We start from the raw sequence: 16,469 nt of genomic DNA on the forward strand, positions 1-16,469 counted from the left end.
ATCAAATACTTATGTCATGCAATAAAATGCAAATTAATTACTTAAAAATCATACAATGTGATTTTCTGGATTTTTGTTTTAGATTCCGTCTCTCACAGTTGAAGTGTACCTATGGTAAAAATACAGAACTCTACATGCTTTGTGAGTAGGAAAACCTGCAAAATCGGCAGTGTATAAAATACTTGTTCTCCCCACTGTATGTGAAGTGAAATAGAATGGTAAACGCAGCAATCAGGCTGGTTCCACCAGGCTAGGTTATGAAGGTGAATTGGGACAAAACTCGAAACTGTTTTGACCTTTGACCAGGTCAAATGTTACCAACCTGATTCAAATATCCTCCCTGTTCCATTTATAGGAATACTCACAATACAGCGCAGGTCTGCGTGATGCTGAGGGTCCCCTTGCTGGTCTTCTCTATGTTGCATGTTCGGCTACAAACTGGATATCTCTTGAACAACTGCAGCAGGCAATCCTCATAAACGATGTACTTCCTCATCTTATGAGGTAGTGTTGACTGGGAGGGCATGTGACAGGGTGATACAATAGACAGCCTAGTGGTAAATTGCATTTTGTTAAAAAGGACAAAGCTTTTTGATAATGCAATTCACAACCAAAATGACTACTATTTGTATCTGCTTGTCTGGGTAATTAACCTACTACACTGAACAAAAATATAAACACAACATGTAAACGGTTGGTCCCATGTTTCAAGATTCCAGAAATGTTCCATATGAACAAAAAGCTTATTTCTCTTAATTTTTTTGCAAATTTCTTTACATCCCTGTCAGTGAGTATTTCTCTTTTGCCAAGATCATCCATCCACCTGACAGGTGTGGCATACCAAGAAGCTGATTAAATGGCATGATCATTACACAGGTGCACCTTGTGCTGGGAACAATAAAAGGCCACTCTAAAATGTGCAGTTTTGTCACACGACACAATGCCACAGATGTCTCAAGTTTTGAGGGCGCATGCAATTGGCATGCTAACTGCAGGAATGTTCACCAGAGCTGTTGCCATTTAATTTACTGTTAATTCTAAAAGAATTTGGCAGTATGTCCAACAGACCTCAAAACTGCAGACCACGTGTTTGGCGTCGTGTGGGCGAGCGGTTTTCTGATGTCAACGTTGTGAACAGAGTGCCCCATGGTGGTGGTGGGGTTATGGTATGGGCAGGCTTAAGCTATGGACAACAAACACAATTGCATTTTATTGACGGCAATTTCAATGCACAGAGATACAGTGACAAGATCCTGAGGCCCATTGTTGTGCCATTCATCCACCGCCATCACCTCATGTTTCAGCATGATAATCCACGTCGCAAGGATCTGGACACAATTCCTGGAAGCTGAAATGTCCCAGTTCTTCTATGGCCTGCATACTCACCAGATATGTCACCCATGTACAACAGCGTGTTCCAGTTCCCACCAATATCCAGCAACATCGCACAGCCATTGAAGAGGAGTGGGACAACATTCCACAGGCCACAATCAACAGCCTGATCAACTCTATGTGAAGGAGATGTGTCATGCTGCAGAAGGCAAATGGTGATCACACCAGATACTGACTGCTTTTCTGATCCACACCCCTACCTTTTTTAAAGGCATCTGTGACCAACAGATACATATCCCAGTCATGTGAAATCCATAGATGCTTTGAGAGACTAGTCAAGGATCATAATAATAATAATAATAATATGCCATTTAGCAGGCGCTTTTATCCAAAGTGACTTAGTCACGTGTGCATACATTTGAACGTATGGGTGGTCCCGGGGATCGAACCCACTACCCTGGCGTTACAAGCGCCATGCTCTACCAATTGAGCTACAGAGGATCATATCACCTCTGCCTTACATGTCAACCTAGACCCACTTCTATTTGCTTACCGCCCCAATAGATCCACAGACGATGCAATCGCCATCACACTGCACACTGCCCTATCCCATCTGGACAAGAGGAATACCTATGTAAGAATGCTGTTCATTGACTATAGCTCAGCACTCAACACCATAGTACCCTCCAAGCTCATCATTAAGCTCGAGGCCCTGGGTCTTAACCCGCCCTGTGCAACTGGGTCCTGGACTTCCTGATGGGCCACCCCCAGCTGGTGAAGGTAGGAAACAACATCTCCACTTCGCTGATCCTCAACACTGGGGCCCAACAAGGGTGTGTGCTTAGCCCTGTACTCCGTGTTCACCCATGACTGCGTGGCCAAGCACGCCTCCAACTCAATTATCAAGTTTGCAGATGACACAACAGTAGTAGGCTTGATTACCAAAAATGACGAGACCGCCTACAGGGAGGAGGTGAGGGCTCTGGGAGTGTGGTGCCAGGAAAATAACCTCTCATTCAATGTCAACAAAAGAAAGGAGATGATCGTGGACTTCAGGAAACAGCAGAGGGTGCACCCCCCTATCCACATTGACGGGACTGCAGTGGAGAAGGTGGAAAGCTTCAAGTTCCTTGGCGTACACATCACTGACAAACTGAAATGCTCCACCCACGCAGACAGTGTGGTGAAGAAGGCGCAAAAGAGCCTCTTCAACCTCAGGAGGCTGAAGAAATTTGGCTTGGCACCTAAAACCCTCACAATGCACAATTGAGAGCATCCTGTCGGGCTGTATCACCGCCTGGTACGGCAACTGCACCGCCCGCAACCGCAGGGCTCTCCAGAGGGTGGTGCGGTCTGCCGAACGCATTACCAGGGGCAAACTACCCGCCCTCCGAGACACCTACAGCAACCGATGTCACAGGAAGGCCAAAACGATAATCAAGGACATCAACCACCCAAGCCACTGCCTGTTCACCCCACTATCATCCAGAAGGCGAGGTCAGTACAGGTGCATCAAAGCTGGGACCGAGGGGAATGAAAAACAGCTTCTATCTCAAGGCCATCAGACTGTTAAATAGCCATCACCAACATATTTTCCATAGCCGCGGGAAGTAGGGGTTCTGAGGGTGCTGCAGCTCCCCTGAAAAATCTGGAAAAAAATTACAAAATGAAGGAACCAATGGGATGCTCGAGAAGGGGGGCATGCAGGAACGCCCCGAATTAAGGGCTGCAGTTGCACACTATTGTTTTCAAAGGGATTAGTTGCTTTTTAGGTGTTTCCATTATTTTGGCAGTTACCTGTAGCTCTGTAGCTGAAGGTTCTGGAGACCAAGTTTTGCATGATGAAGTCACATGGTCATGTGAAAACTCCTGGCCATAATCACAAGCTACAGTAGCCACAACTGGGGCCTGTTCAGAAGGGGGTTCATTTCATCTCACCCGGGCGCCCATGTAGGAGTGTTTTACATCGGATGAAAGTTGATTGCATTCGATTTGGAACTGGGCTGCCTCCGGGGTATGAGCCAGGTGCCCTGTTCAAAGCCCACGGCGAAGTCGGCTCAAAACAAAAGTGACCCAATTTAAGCACGTGTAGTAATTAGTAGGATTCTGTGTTTTCCCATGCAAAAGGTACTGCTTTTGATAAAAACGCTTTATCTGCCTTCCCTATGAAAAATAGAAAATTCAAACATTTACTTAGGGAAAAATAGATGTTTCTGGACGACGCACCATGCTGCCTTATTGACAACATGACAGAGCGACAGATTAATATTCAATTTGAGAAGGGTGCTCCTCCCTCCCCGTTTCAGCCAATGACGTGACGGCCTTTGCCCGGTGCCCCGCGGCTTAGCATAATCGAATCCGCCCAAGGATGTTGTTACAGAATGTTCCGATTCAGAAATGTATAGTGTAGAACCACAGGTGGCCGGTGCCACCTTAATTGGGGAGGACAGGCTCATCGTTATGGCTTGAACGGAATAAATGGAATGATAACAAACACGTCAAACACAGTGTCCATGTGTTAAACACCATTCCATTCACTCCATTCCAGCCATCATTATGAGCCTTCCTCCCCTCAGCAGCCTCGTGTAGAATAGATGTGATTCGTTGTCAGATAAAATGAATAGAGCTGACATGATTCCTTATTCTAGTTCCATCAGCACCTGTCAGAATGCAATAGTGTGTGATTGAGGCCCACAATTCAGGGCGTTCCTGCATGTGGGCATTCCATATCAGTTTTTCACGCCCGCAATCACAGCCTTCTTGAATGTTTCACATCATTGAATACAGCCCTGCTTGATCTTGATGACTTCTAAACATGGATGTGCTAATTCAGGGAGGCATCTGTCTGCTCAATGTATTATTGTGAAATAAACTTCTTGAGGGCTTGAGTCGTCATTGAATAGTGACTGGGTGATAGTCACTCCAAAACAAGAATAATAGAGCCTATCATTAGAGCCTTATATTTTACACAGTCAACGTATGATTTTATCAGATGTTCATCTATTCTACATTACTGACATCTGTATACAAATTTATTTCAAAATTAATGTGTGGTACTACGCTCAATCATAGCCAAGTCTAACGGTTGTTTATGGATTAACAAGTAAACATACATGTTTGTAGTGAAACAACATTTTACAACTTTATTCACAATTCCAAAATAACAATGAATAACAAACCATTATCAGAATGAAAGTTACAGGTTGTGCATGTAACCTGCATTCCATTTTTGTTTACATGCACATTATTCATACATGGTACTTTTATACAAGGTATTACATGTCAGAAATACAGTTTGATATACACATTACACCTTAAATGGCACGCAGACATTTCCGGTATGCATGATATGGCGTTTTCAGTCCTAACTATTACAGATTATGAGCTTTTAATTCCACCCCACCTATTGCCGTAGACCACCATCTCTTGATTTCCATGTACCATATATTTCCAATATATTTAGATCCCCTCCAACATTAGAAAGATGAGAAATTGTCATTTCCAATGATATGCAATGATTATTTTTTTTTATAGTCAAACCAACGCCGCAGCCTCCTCTGGACAACCCTGAAACATATGGATTCTGAAATGGGTGAAATCCTTATATTTCTTGCCACATTTCCCACAGACGTGGGGTTCGGTGACAGAGTGAAGTTTCAATATGTGGGTTTTAAGGTAGGACGCCAGAGCAAAGGTTTTATCGCAGTGATCGCAGGTGAACGGCTTCTCTCCGGTGTGCAAGGCTGCATGGACTTTAAATGATTCGTGTTGATAGAAGCCCTTGCCACATTCGTCACAGGTATAAGTCGGTTTTTCGGTGTGGGTGCGTTCGTGTCTCTTGAGCCCACGTTCACCTTTGAAGCCTTTCCCACAGTGGCTGCACGCAAACGGCTTGCTGGTCAGGTGCGAAGCTTGATGAATCTTGAGGTAATAAGACCGAATAAAGGTCATTGGGCATTTTTCGCAAGCATACGGCTTGGAATCCGTGTGCGTCTTCTTATGGTCGTTAAGAGTATACTTGGTTTTGAAACACATCTGACACTGAGGGCACTGAAATGCTCTCTCTTCTGAATGAACACTTGCGTGAATTTTCAAATTTTTATTTTCTGCGAAGCACTTCCCACATGTCGGACATTGAAATGGCTTCTCTCCCCTATGGACTGATGCTTGGTGCCGTTTGAGCTCGGAAGGAGTCTTGAAACCTTTCCCACACAATTCACAACGGTGAGCTCCTCCTCCACTGTGAGTTAGCTGGTGATTCTTGAGGTATTTCAACTTTGGGAAGGTTTTTGGACATTTGTCACAAGCATATGAATCTGAATCTGAATTGTGCAACATTGTGTGTTCCTTGAGGCCACTTTTACTTTTAAAACACTTCTGACACACGAGGCATCGGAACGGTTTCTCTGTTGAATGAACGCTTGCGTGAGTGTCCAAATAATGCTTTGTTGCAAAGCACTTCCCACATGTTGGACACTCAAGCGGCTTCTCCCTTCTGTGGACCACTGCTTGGTGTAGTCTGAGCTTCCAAGCAGTCGGGAAACATTTCCCACATAGTTCACAACAATAAGGTCTCTCTCCTGTGTGAGTCTGTTGATGCAGTTTTAAATTACTTGAATTCTTAAAAACCTTACCGCAGTCCAGACAGTGGTGCTCTTTCCTGGTGGTGGTAGTCTTGTTTTTTTTTATGTTGGGCCTTTGCTTTATGTTGTGAACAGATACGTCATTCGAGGTTTGTCCAGCTTTAGCATTCTCCTCCTCCCATTGGTCATCATTGGCATTTTCCTCACTTCCGTCTGATTCTGCCGCCGTGGGTTGTGCTTCTGTTCTCTTCTTCTTCCTCCTGGGTCTGGTGGACATCACAGAGTCCCCACTGGGAGTTTGGGGGTCTATACTTGGGGCCTTTTTGTCTGTAGGCCTGCTTGCTGCCTTTTTGTCTGTAGGCCTGCTTGCCGCCTGTTTGATAGACTCAGTGAGTGAGGAGGAAGGTATTTTAGCCAGAGATATAAATGATTGTTCCATCTCTATGGTTTTAGCTCTGATCGTGGTCTCCTTCTTGACATTTGTAGTGTTGGCAGCCTCAACACTGGGAGTTGGCAGGTCAACCTGAAAAAAAAAAGATTGACATTTTTTTAATTGTAACTCAGTCGCAGAGCAGTGCCCAAGTGTACAATGGCAGTACCAGTCAGTCCTGGGATTCAAGGATAATAATAGTAAAAGGCTCATTCCCACAGATAACTTCAGCCCCATGGTCAAACTGCACAATTCTGGCAAACATGTAAAATATAACATACCTCAAAATCCTCTGCAAACTCTGGTGATAATGGTGCTTCCGTCCATTCCTCCTCTTCCACAGTATGTGGGGCTCTTCCCACTGTCTTTTCAGGTATCTCCTTACCATCAGTCATCTCCAATAGCTTCATTTTCAGAGATTTAATCTCACTTTGACTCTGGCATATCTCTGAACGCAGGGCTGCTGTGCCTTTGGAGATCAACTGGTTGATTTTGATGATAGTCTGTTTCACAAACTGTTTCATCACACATGTCAACTGGACCTAAAATCAGAAAACAGATATATACTTATTTTCCATTCCACACCAACCTTTTTTCAAGCGGTTGACATTTGTCATCATGAGTCTTGCCCTGGAGCAGGGTTTCCATGTCATCGGTTCTCTCACCAAATTGGGGTACTTTGAAAACGATGTTGCGGGTGAAAATGTATTGGTTGCGTGTTTTTGGCCTACTTATAAATTGCACCACGGCTGCCATGGCATTTCTCTTTTGCTGCAGCAGCAGGCAGCTGAGTCACGTGAGAGAGGAGACTGAGCAGCACGCGAGTACATCGTGACAACAGTCGCTCGGAGGTGGTTTAAACTGGACTTTGCTTATGGAAAACCGTATCAAGCGAAGGGTTTTACCCATGCTCAGTTCTTGGGTCTCGAGCGCTGCGTGAGTGGAAATTTGAAATGGAAGTTATGGAACTCCCTCGCGTGCTTCTGTTACGGGGAAAAGTCCACAATGAAACTGACATTAAATGTGGAGAATGATACATTTGCATCTGTTGGCCATCAAGTAGCCTAATAATCAAATGTAGCCTACCATTTGATACAATAAATATAAATATGTTGAAATGATGATCACTGGAGTCTTTTTAAATCAATTTGTGCCACTTGTGTAGCGCACCTGGAGCTGGCAAACTGATTTAATAAATAGCCTATAGCTTTATTTATTGTTGTTGTAGCCATGTGTTATTATGCAATTATTAATGGCCATTTTAAGTTAATTAAATTGGAAGTTATCAATTGTGATCATTATCACACCTCTATCACAATTGACGATAAACTGTTGTTAGAACGCAATTAACGGTATCAGTCAGTCAGATAAGCATATTCAGTTCATATCCATATTATTAATCATATTTGATTCAGTGATTGAAATTACGATCCCAGCCTATTCCAGCAGGCTATTGGGCAACACAAGTACTTCTTACCTCGAATCGCCTCACTATTCATGCTGAATAAATTATTCTGTCAATTTGAACTAAGCAAGCTGCTAAATCCTTCAGTTTAGGCGCCATCTTGCCTTACTAGCGTTACTGTAGGCCATCTGAAATGAGACATAGGCTTATCAGGGGCTCCTGTCTTTGCTACCTGCATCTAGCTAAGCAAACCATGGCAAAGTTGAATTACAATCACAAACCCAGATTTTAGAAATGACAAGTCAATCTCGCAAATAGGCAATTTATAGCGGTTTGTAGTTTTGACATCTGGCACATAATAACGGCACAATTGCCAGAAAATAGCCAAACTTTCTTTTTTTGAAGTTTGTCCAAGTGTTTCTTGCTCTGTCCAACTTTCATCACTCAAACTCTCCTGACGGATTTATCTATAGTTATGTGCAAAGGCAATTTATTTACAATTATAAACTGGGTGGTTCGAGCCCTGAATGCTGATTGGCTGACAGATCAGACCGTAATCCACGGCTATGACAAAACATTTATTTTTACTGGTCTAATTATGTTGGTTTATAATAGCAAGTTTAACCAGTTTATAATAGCAATATGGCACCGCGTTGCGTCGTGCATAAGAACTGCCCTTAGTGGTGGTATATTGGCCATATAACACACCCCCTCGGGCCTTATTGCTTAATCATAGCAGTCAAACAAGTTAAATCGACATCCATTGATGGAAAATGATCTGGCGAGTTTGATAAGGTTGAATTATGTTTTTTCTTGCGATATATTCAGATTCCTTTATTAGGTCATGTTACGGGTGTTGTTTCGTCTCGGGCTGGCAAACCGTGCCAATATATCCTCCTAACACCGTCTTCGAGTGCATTATCACCTTTTTATACAACGGGTGGTTCTAATCCTGAATGCTGATTGGTTAAAACCGCATTCCAGCTGGCGTCTATTCCACAAATTACCACCGGCTATATCTATGACGTTAAAATGCCTATTAACTCTGTTCAATCTGACTGCACAATCCACTGTCTCAACATCCCAGCCAGGTAATTTATAAACTTGAAAAGCATCTAGACATTATCTCACATTTCTTTTAGACTAACATTTAGTTTTCAACAGCGGAGATCTGTATACTGTAGTACTGAACGTTTCGGGAGTCGGGACGAGACACACAGGCAGGCAGCGTTTCTCAGCCAGTAGAAATCATGAATCAGCTGGCATCATTTTTATGGATATTTACACAGAAATCTAAATTGAAAAAAGGTCAAATGAAGTACAGCTAGTTTGCGGTCTTTCCAGCTTCAGTTTGAAGTGATTGTGTTAGCTGTGTTGTTGGCTAGCTCCTCTGAACAACAGTGTCCTGACGAGAGAGCACATTTTCTATGCCAGTTAAAATCGTGCTTCATTAGCTCATTGTTATGGATGTATCCAAATAAATGTCACTAGAAAACAGCTTAAAACAAATGCAGCTACTGTTGTTATTCTGGCTGCACTGTTTGACGTGACTGTAAGTTAGCTGTAGTTGGCTTGCTAGCAAGCAAATGGTAAGAACGTTGCCAGCCAGTATGGCAATGGAACATTTAGAACGAATGACTGGGTCGCGTCCATAGATACAGAACAAAAATACTGAACGACTAGGTCACGTCTCTGGCAACCGAACCGATAGAACGAACGACCAGCTGGCTTGGGTAGCAACCCTAGATTTGTGTCGGGACTATATCTTGTGGAAGGATGAAATAATATTATTAAATTCATGAAAATAATGTTTTTAATGAAAGTATTCAAATAATGATTTACATATGTTGGTAACCCTTTGTATAAAAGTGATAATGCCCTCGAAGCCGGTGTTTGAAGGGTATATTGGCTCGGTTTGCCAATAACAACACCCGTGCCAATATATTTGTTGAATATTGAAACAATGTTGCAAATGTCAGAGAGAGACTGCAAGGTTTATACAAATCTCCGCTGTTGAAAACTAAATGTTAGTCTAAAAGAAATGAGATAATATCTAGATGCTTTTTATAGTGGAGATCAAGTTTATAAATTGCTTAGCTGGGTTGATGAGACCGTGGATTGCGCAGTAAAATGGAACACAGTAAATAGGCATTTATTTTAAAGTCATAGATTTAGCCAGTGGTAACTTGTGGAATAGACACAGGCTGGAATACGGTTTAAACCAATCAGCATTCAGGATTAGACCCACCCGTTGTATAATCTATCTTAATTCGCTCATTAATGTTATTTCCTGGGAAGGAACTTTATGTGTGGTGACGAATGGTATACTTCAGAGTATTCAGACCCCTTGACTTTTCCACATTTTGTTACTTTACAGCCTTATTCTAAAATTGACTCAATTGTTTTTTTCTCCTCATCAATCTACACACAATACCCCATAATGACAAAGCAAAAACAGGTTTTTAGAAATGTTTGCTAATTTATTAAAATATATATTACATTTACATAAGTATTCAGACCCTTTATTCAGTACTTTGTTGAAGCACCTTTTGCAGTGATTACAGCATTGAGTCTTCTTGGGTATGACGCTACAAGCTTGGCACACCGGTATTTTCTCCCATTCTTCTCTGCAGATCCTATCAAGCTCTGTCAGGTTGGGTGGGCAGCGTTGCTTCACAGCTATTTTCAGGTCTCTCCAGAGAAGTTTGATCAAGTCCAGACTCTGGCTGGGCCACTCAAGGACATTCAGAGACTTGTCCAGAAGCCACTCCTGCGTTGTCTTGGCTGTGTGCTTAGGGTCGTTGTCCTGTTGGAAGGTGAACCTTCGCTCTGAGCGCTCTGGAGCAGGTTTTTGTCAAGGATCTCTCTGTACTTTGCTCCGTTCATCTTTGCCTTGATCCTGACTAGTCTCCCAGTCCCTGCCGCTGAAAAACATCCCCACAGCATGATGTTGCCACCACCATGCTTCACCATAGGGATGGTGCCAGGTTTCCTCCAGACTTGATGCTTGGTATTCAGGCCAAAGATTTCAATATTGGTTTCATCAGACCAGAGAATCTTGTTTCTCATGGTCTGAGAGTCTTTAGGTGCCTTTAGGCAAACTCCAAGCGGCAGTCATGTGCCTTTTACTGAGGAGTGGCTTCCGTCTGGCCACAAAGGCCTGATTGGTGGAGTGCTGCAGAGATGGTTCTCTCATCTCCACAGAGGAACTCTGGAGCTCTGTCAGAGTGACCATCGGGTTCTTGGTCACCTCCCTGACCAAGGCCCTTCTACCCCGATTGCTCCATTTGGCCGGGCGGCCAGCTCTAGGATGAGTCTTGGTTGTTCCAAACGTCTTCCATTTAAGAATGATGGAGGCCACTGTGTTCTTGGGGACATTTTTTGGTAGCCTTCCCCAGATCTGTACCTCGACACAATCCTGTCTCTGAGCGCTACGGACAATTCCTCCGACCTTATGGCTTGGTTTTTGCTCTGACATGCACTGTCAACTGTGGGACCTTATATAGACAGGTGTGTGACTTTCCAAATCATGTCCAATCAATTGGATTTACGACAGGTGGACTCCAATCAAGTTGTAGAAACATCAAGGATGATCAATGGAAAGAGGATGCACCTGAGCTCAATTTCGAGTCTCATTGCAAAGGGTCTGAATACTTATGTAAATAAGGTACTTATTTAAATGTATTTTTTTAGATTTGCAAAAATAAAATAAACTGTTTTCGCTTTGAAATTATGGGGTATAGTGTGTAGATTGCTGAGAAATGTTTTATTTAATCAATTTTAGAATAAGGCTGTAACGTCACAAAATGTGGAAAAAGTCAAGGGGTCTGAATACTTTCAGAATGCACTGTACAAGACACATAACACAAAACCATGTAGACTACAGTATAATACTAATAAAAACTTAAGTTAAGGAATTTGATGGATGTTGGCACAAAACTAGAAGCTGCTCTGGAAAAAGTGTTTATTGGTTAAATGTGGCAACTCCGCTTGCTGCAAGAAAAAAAAATAGGGAAAGTTTTCCGGCATTGGGTCAGGTTTCAGTGATCTTTACTCTTCAAATATTAGCTCAACCTGGCAACCCTACCCTGGTGGCAGTTTCGCCAGCTGCAAAGTAAAAATGGGCTATATCGTAAAAATTTATGAAAACACAAGAAAATTGCTTTTTGGTCTTAATTTAAGGTTAGGCATTAGGGTTAGCAGTGTAGTTAATGTTAGGTTTAAAATTAGATTTTATGACTTTGGCTGTGCCAGCTAGCGACCACTCCGCAGAGCTGCCTCCAGTACATGAATCATCTCAATAAATGCCAACCTGCACTATCAATAGCAAACTAATTAACACATACGTTAACAGTTTCAATTTGTAGAAGTAAAGTTAGCCACTTACTTTAACCTCCAACTTGGATTCTCTTTCAATTTCTCCCGTCTCCACTGCATCAATGTCTGTCCTGTCTTTTGTGGAAAAGACTAAGACCGCCATACATTTGTCAATTTCATCCTCCAACGACGTCATTAAATCATCCATAACAGAGACCAACTCATTATGGAAAGGATCGGGCTGCCACATCTTGTATTTGGTAGTTAATTAGCTATCAACGGCTAATGTTAAATGTTAAGTACAACCACAGACCATATGACAACACATCAACCGATCTATTCTTCCACTAGCTGCTTAACATTGCTGTACGTTATAAAGAAAGGCGCGTTACTGCCACCTGCTGAACTGGATGTTAACACGTAGACCCTCCTCCAAGAGCCTCGTGCGCCGTCTAGTGGTCGATCTTGTAGCACGATCTCTGCAACGTTGCCATCGAAACAATGAAGGAAATAATGGAATCTTTCGCTGTAAAAATGTTTTCTTTATAGCACACTTTCGGGGAAAATAATTTCCTTAAAATACTGTGATATCTCAATGCACAGCAACTGATAATGTCCCATTCAGTGAGCAAGTATCTACTCCTGTCGAGTCATCATAAAGACTTGAATTTGCAGTATTTAGCTGACTCACGTACTGCAATTATTGATTGATCTCTATTTGAATGTCTACGTATTCTTAATGAACAGTATCACTGAAGCATAATGAATGCCTTATATAGTGCCTCCTGTGCGGATGCTGAACGAACCAGACACTGGTTCTATGCGTTTCCCTTTCTAAGAGGATAGTGCATTGACTTTTCTAAAGGGCCTGCAGACGGTTTATCCTGGTGAGGTCACATGGGCATGTGAAAACTCCTGGTCCTAACCACAAGCTCCAGCGGCCACAGCTGGGGCCTGTTCAGAGAGATGTTGTTAGATAATGTTAGATTCAGAAACGTATCGTGTAGAACAGATATGATTGGTTGTCAGAATAAGGAATCAAGTCAGCTCAATTCATTATAATGCTATAGGCAACTGTCAAAATGTTTCACATCCCTTCATGATCTTGATGACTTCTAAACATGGAGATGTGTTAATTCAGGGAGGGTGTCTGTCTGCTCAAGGTATTATTGTGAAATAAACGAATTGAGGGCTTGAGTCGTCATTGAATAGTGACTGGGTGATAGGCTCTATTATTATTGTATATTGATTAACAACTAAACATACGTTTGTAATGAAACAATAACTTATTACAACTTTATTCACAATTCCAAAATAACAATGAATAACAAAGCATTGTCAGAATGAAAGTTACAGGTTGTAACCTGCATCCAATCAGGGGTGTAATTTAAGAGGGGGTTATAGATCCACTCCAAAGTCTGTATACATAAAATATATTTTCAAAACGAATGTGTGGTACTGTGCTCTATCATAGCAAGTAAACGTGCATTTCTGTAGTGAAAAAATAACATATTACAACTTCACAATTCCAAAATAACAATGAAAAACATTTAAGTCAAACCAACACCGCAGCCTCCTCTGGACAACTCTGAAACATATGGATTCTGAAATGGGTGAAATCCTTATATTTCTTGCCACATTTCCCACAGACGTGGGGTTTGGTGACAGAGTGATGATTCGCTATGTGGGTTTTAAGGTAGGACGCCAGAGCAAAGGTTTTACTGCAGTAATCACAGGTGAACGGCTTCTCTCCGGTGTGCAAGGCTGCATGGACTTGAAACGATTCCTGTTGATAGAAACCCTTGCCACATTCGTCACAGGTATAAGGCGGGTCTTCGGTGTGGGTGCGTTCGTGTCTCTTGAGCCCACGTTCACCTTTGAAGCCTTTCCCACAGTGGCTGCACGCAAACGGCTTGCTGGTCAGGTGCGAGACTTCATGCCTCCTGAGGTAATGCGACCGAATAAAGGTCATTGGGCATTTGTCGCAAGCATACGGCTTGGAGTCCGTGTGCGTCTTCTTATGGGCGTTAAGAGTATACTTGGTTTTGAAACACATCTGACACTGAGGGCACTGGAATGCTCTCTCTCCTGAATGAACACTTGCGTGATTTTTCACATTTGTCTTTGTTGTGAAGCATTTCCCACATGTCGGACATTGGAATGGCTTCTCTCTCCTATGGACTGATGATTGGTGCTGTTTGAGCTGAGAAGGAGACTTGAAACCTTTCCCACACAATTCACAACGGTGAGCTCCTCCTCCACTGTGAGTTAGCTGGTGATTCTTGAGGTATTTCAACTTTACGAAGGCTTTTGGACATTTGTCACAAGCATATGAATTTGAATTTGAACTGTGCATCATTGTGTGTTCCTTGAAGCCCTTTTTACTTTTAAAACACTTCTGACACACGAGGCATCGGAACGGTTTCTCTGTTGAATGAACGCTTGCGTGAGTGTCCAAATAACTCTTTGTTGCAAAGCACTTCCCACATGTTGGACACTCAAGCGGCTTCTCCCTTCTGTGGACCACTGCTTGGTGTAGTCTGAGCTTCCAAGCAGTCGGGAAACATTTCCCACATAGTTCACAACAATAAGGTCTCTCTCCTGTGTGAGTCTGTTGATGCAGTTTTAAATTACTTGAATTCTTAAAAACCTTACCGCAGTCCAGACAGTGGTGCTCTTTCCTGGTGGTGGTAGTCTTGTTTTTTTTTATGTTGGGCCTTTGCTTTATGTTGTGAACAGATTCGTCATTCGAGGTTTGTCCAGCTTTAGCATTCTCCTCCTCCCATTGGTCATCATTGGCATTTTCCTCACTTCCGTCTGATTCTGCCACCATGGGTTGTGCTTCTGTTCTCTTCTTCTTCCTCCTGGGTCTGGTGGACATCACAGAGTTCCCACTGGGAGTTTGGGGGTCTGTACTTGGGGCCTGATTGTCTGTAGGCCTGCTTGCTGACTGTTTATCTGTACTAGTTTGTCTGTACTGTTTGTCTGTACTAGCTGCCTGTTTGTCTGTAGGCCTGCTTGCTGCCTGTTTGTCTGTAGGCCTGCTTGCTGACTGTTTGTCTGTAGGCTTGCTTGCTGCCTTTTTGTCTGTAGGCCTGCTTGCTGCCTTTTTGTCTGTAGGCCTGCATGCTGCCTTTTTGTCTGTAGGCCTGCTTGCTGCCTTTTTGTCTGTAGGCCTGCATGCTGCCTTTTTGTCTGTACTAGCCAACTGTTTGATAGACTCAGTGAGTGAGGAGGAAGGTATTTTAGCCAGAGATATAAAACATTGTTCCATCTCTATGGTTCTAGCTCTGATTGTGGTCTCCTTCTTGCATTTTGTAGTGTTGTCAGCCTCAACGCTGGGAGTTAGAATGTCAACCTGAAAAAGGATTGCAATTTTTGGAATTCTAACTCAGTCGCAGAGCAGTGCCCAAGGGTACAATGGCATTACCAGTCAGTCCTGGGATCCTAGGATAATAATAGTAAAAGGCTCATTCCCACAGATAACTTCAGCCCCATGGTCAAACTGCACAATTCTTGCAAACATGTAAAATATAACATACCTCAAAATCCTCTGCAAACTCTGGTGATAATGGTGCTTCCGTCCATTCCTCCTCTTCCACAGTATGTGGGGCTCTTCCCACTGTCTTTTCGGGTATTTTCTTACCATCAGCCATCTCCAATAACTTCATTTTCAGAGATTTCATCTCACTTTGACTCTGGCATAACGCTGAACGCAGGGCTGCAGTGCATTTGGAGATCAACTGGTTAATTTTGGTGATAGTCTGTTTCATCACACATGTCAACTGGACCTACAATCAGAGAACAGGCTACTTATGTTTCATTCAACAACAAGCTGTATCCAAGCTGTTTATATAAAACAAATGAGTAGCACGTAAGATAACATTTTGTATTTTTAGAAGTAAAGTCGGCCACTTACTTTTACCTCCAACTTGGATTCTCTTTCAATTTCCCCTGTCTCTCCTGCATCAATGTCTGTGCTGTATTGTGTTGAGGAGACCGAGACCGCCATACATTTGTCAATTTCCTCCTCCATTGACATCATTAATTCATCCATAATAGAGACCAACTCATTATGGAATGGCTCGGGCTGCCACATCTTGTATTTGGTAGTTAACTATCAACCGCTAATGTTAAACGTTGAACACAAAACTGATGAAGTTCAAAAGTACAACAACACACGGATATATCAAAGACAGTACAGTGGATATATTCTTCTGCCAGCTTGACATGACATAGAAAGGTGCATTACTGCCACCTGCTGTACTGGATGTCAAAATTTATGTACATCTTAATGTTTTAGTAATTTAGGCGACGCCCTTATCCATTTAAGTCATTTAGCAGACGCTCTTATCCAGAGCGACATACAGTTAGTGAGTGCATCCATTTTTCATACTGCCCC

The 16,469-nt window shown here is 42.7% G+C and overlaps 2 long non-coding RNA genes across 2 annotated transcripts; both read right to left on the minus strand.

Annotated features, from left to right (window-relative positions):
* Positions 1 to 4,451: 4,451 nt before the first annotated feature.
* LOC311112798 lies at positions 4,452 to 12,452 on the minus strand. Its single transcript, XR_014610906.1, has 3 exons — positions 12,138 to 12,452; positions 6,627 to 6,887; positions 4,452 to 6,438 (listed from the first exon to the last, which is right to left on the minus strand). It is a non-coding gene; the product is annotated as an uncharacterized lncRNA (long non-coding RNA).
* A 788-nt stretch (positions 12,453 to 13,240) lies between these two features.
* Positions 13,241 to 16,272, minus strand: LOC311113168. Its single transcript, XR_014610971.1, has 3 exons — positions 15,987 to 16,272; positions 15,610 to 15,858; positions 13,241 to 15,425 (listed from the first exon to the last, which is right to left on the minus strand). It is a non-coding gene; the product is annotated as an uncharacterized lncRNA (long non-coding RNA).
* Between the last annotated feature and the right edge of the window lie 197 nt (positions 16,273 to 16,469).

Source organism: Coregonus lavaretus, assembly GCF_964263955.1.
Source record: "Coregonus lavaretus genome assembly, chromosome: 39".
Lineage (NCBI taxonomy): Eukaryota > Metazoa > Chordata > Actinopteri > Salmoniformes > Salmonidae > Coregonus > Coregonus lavaretus.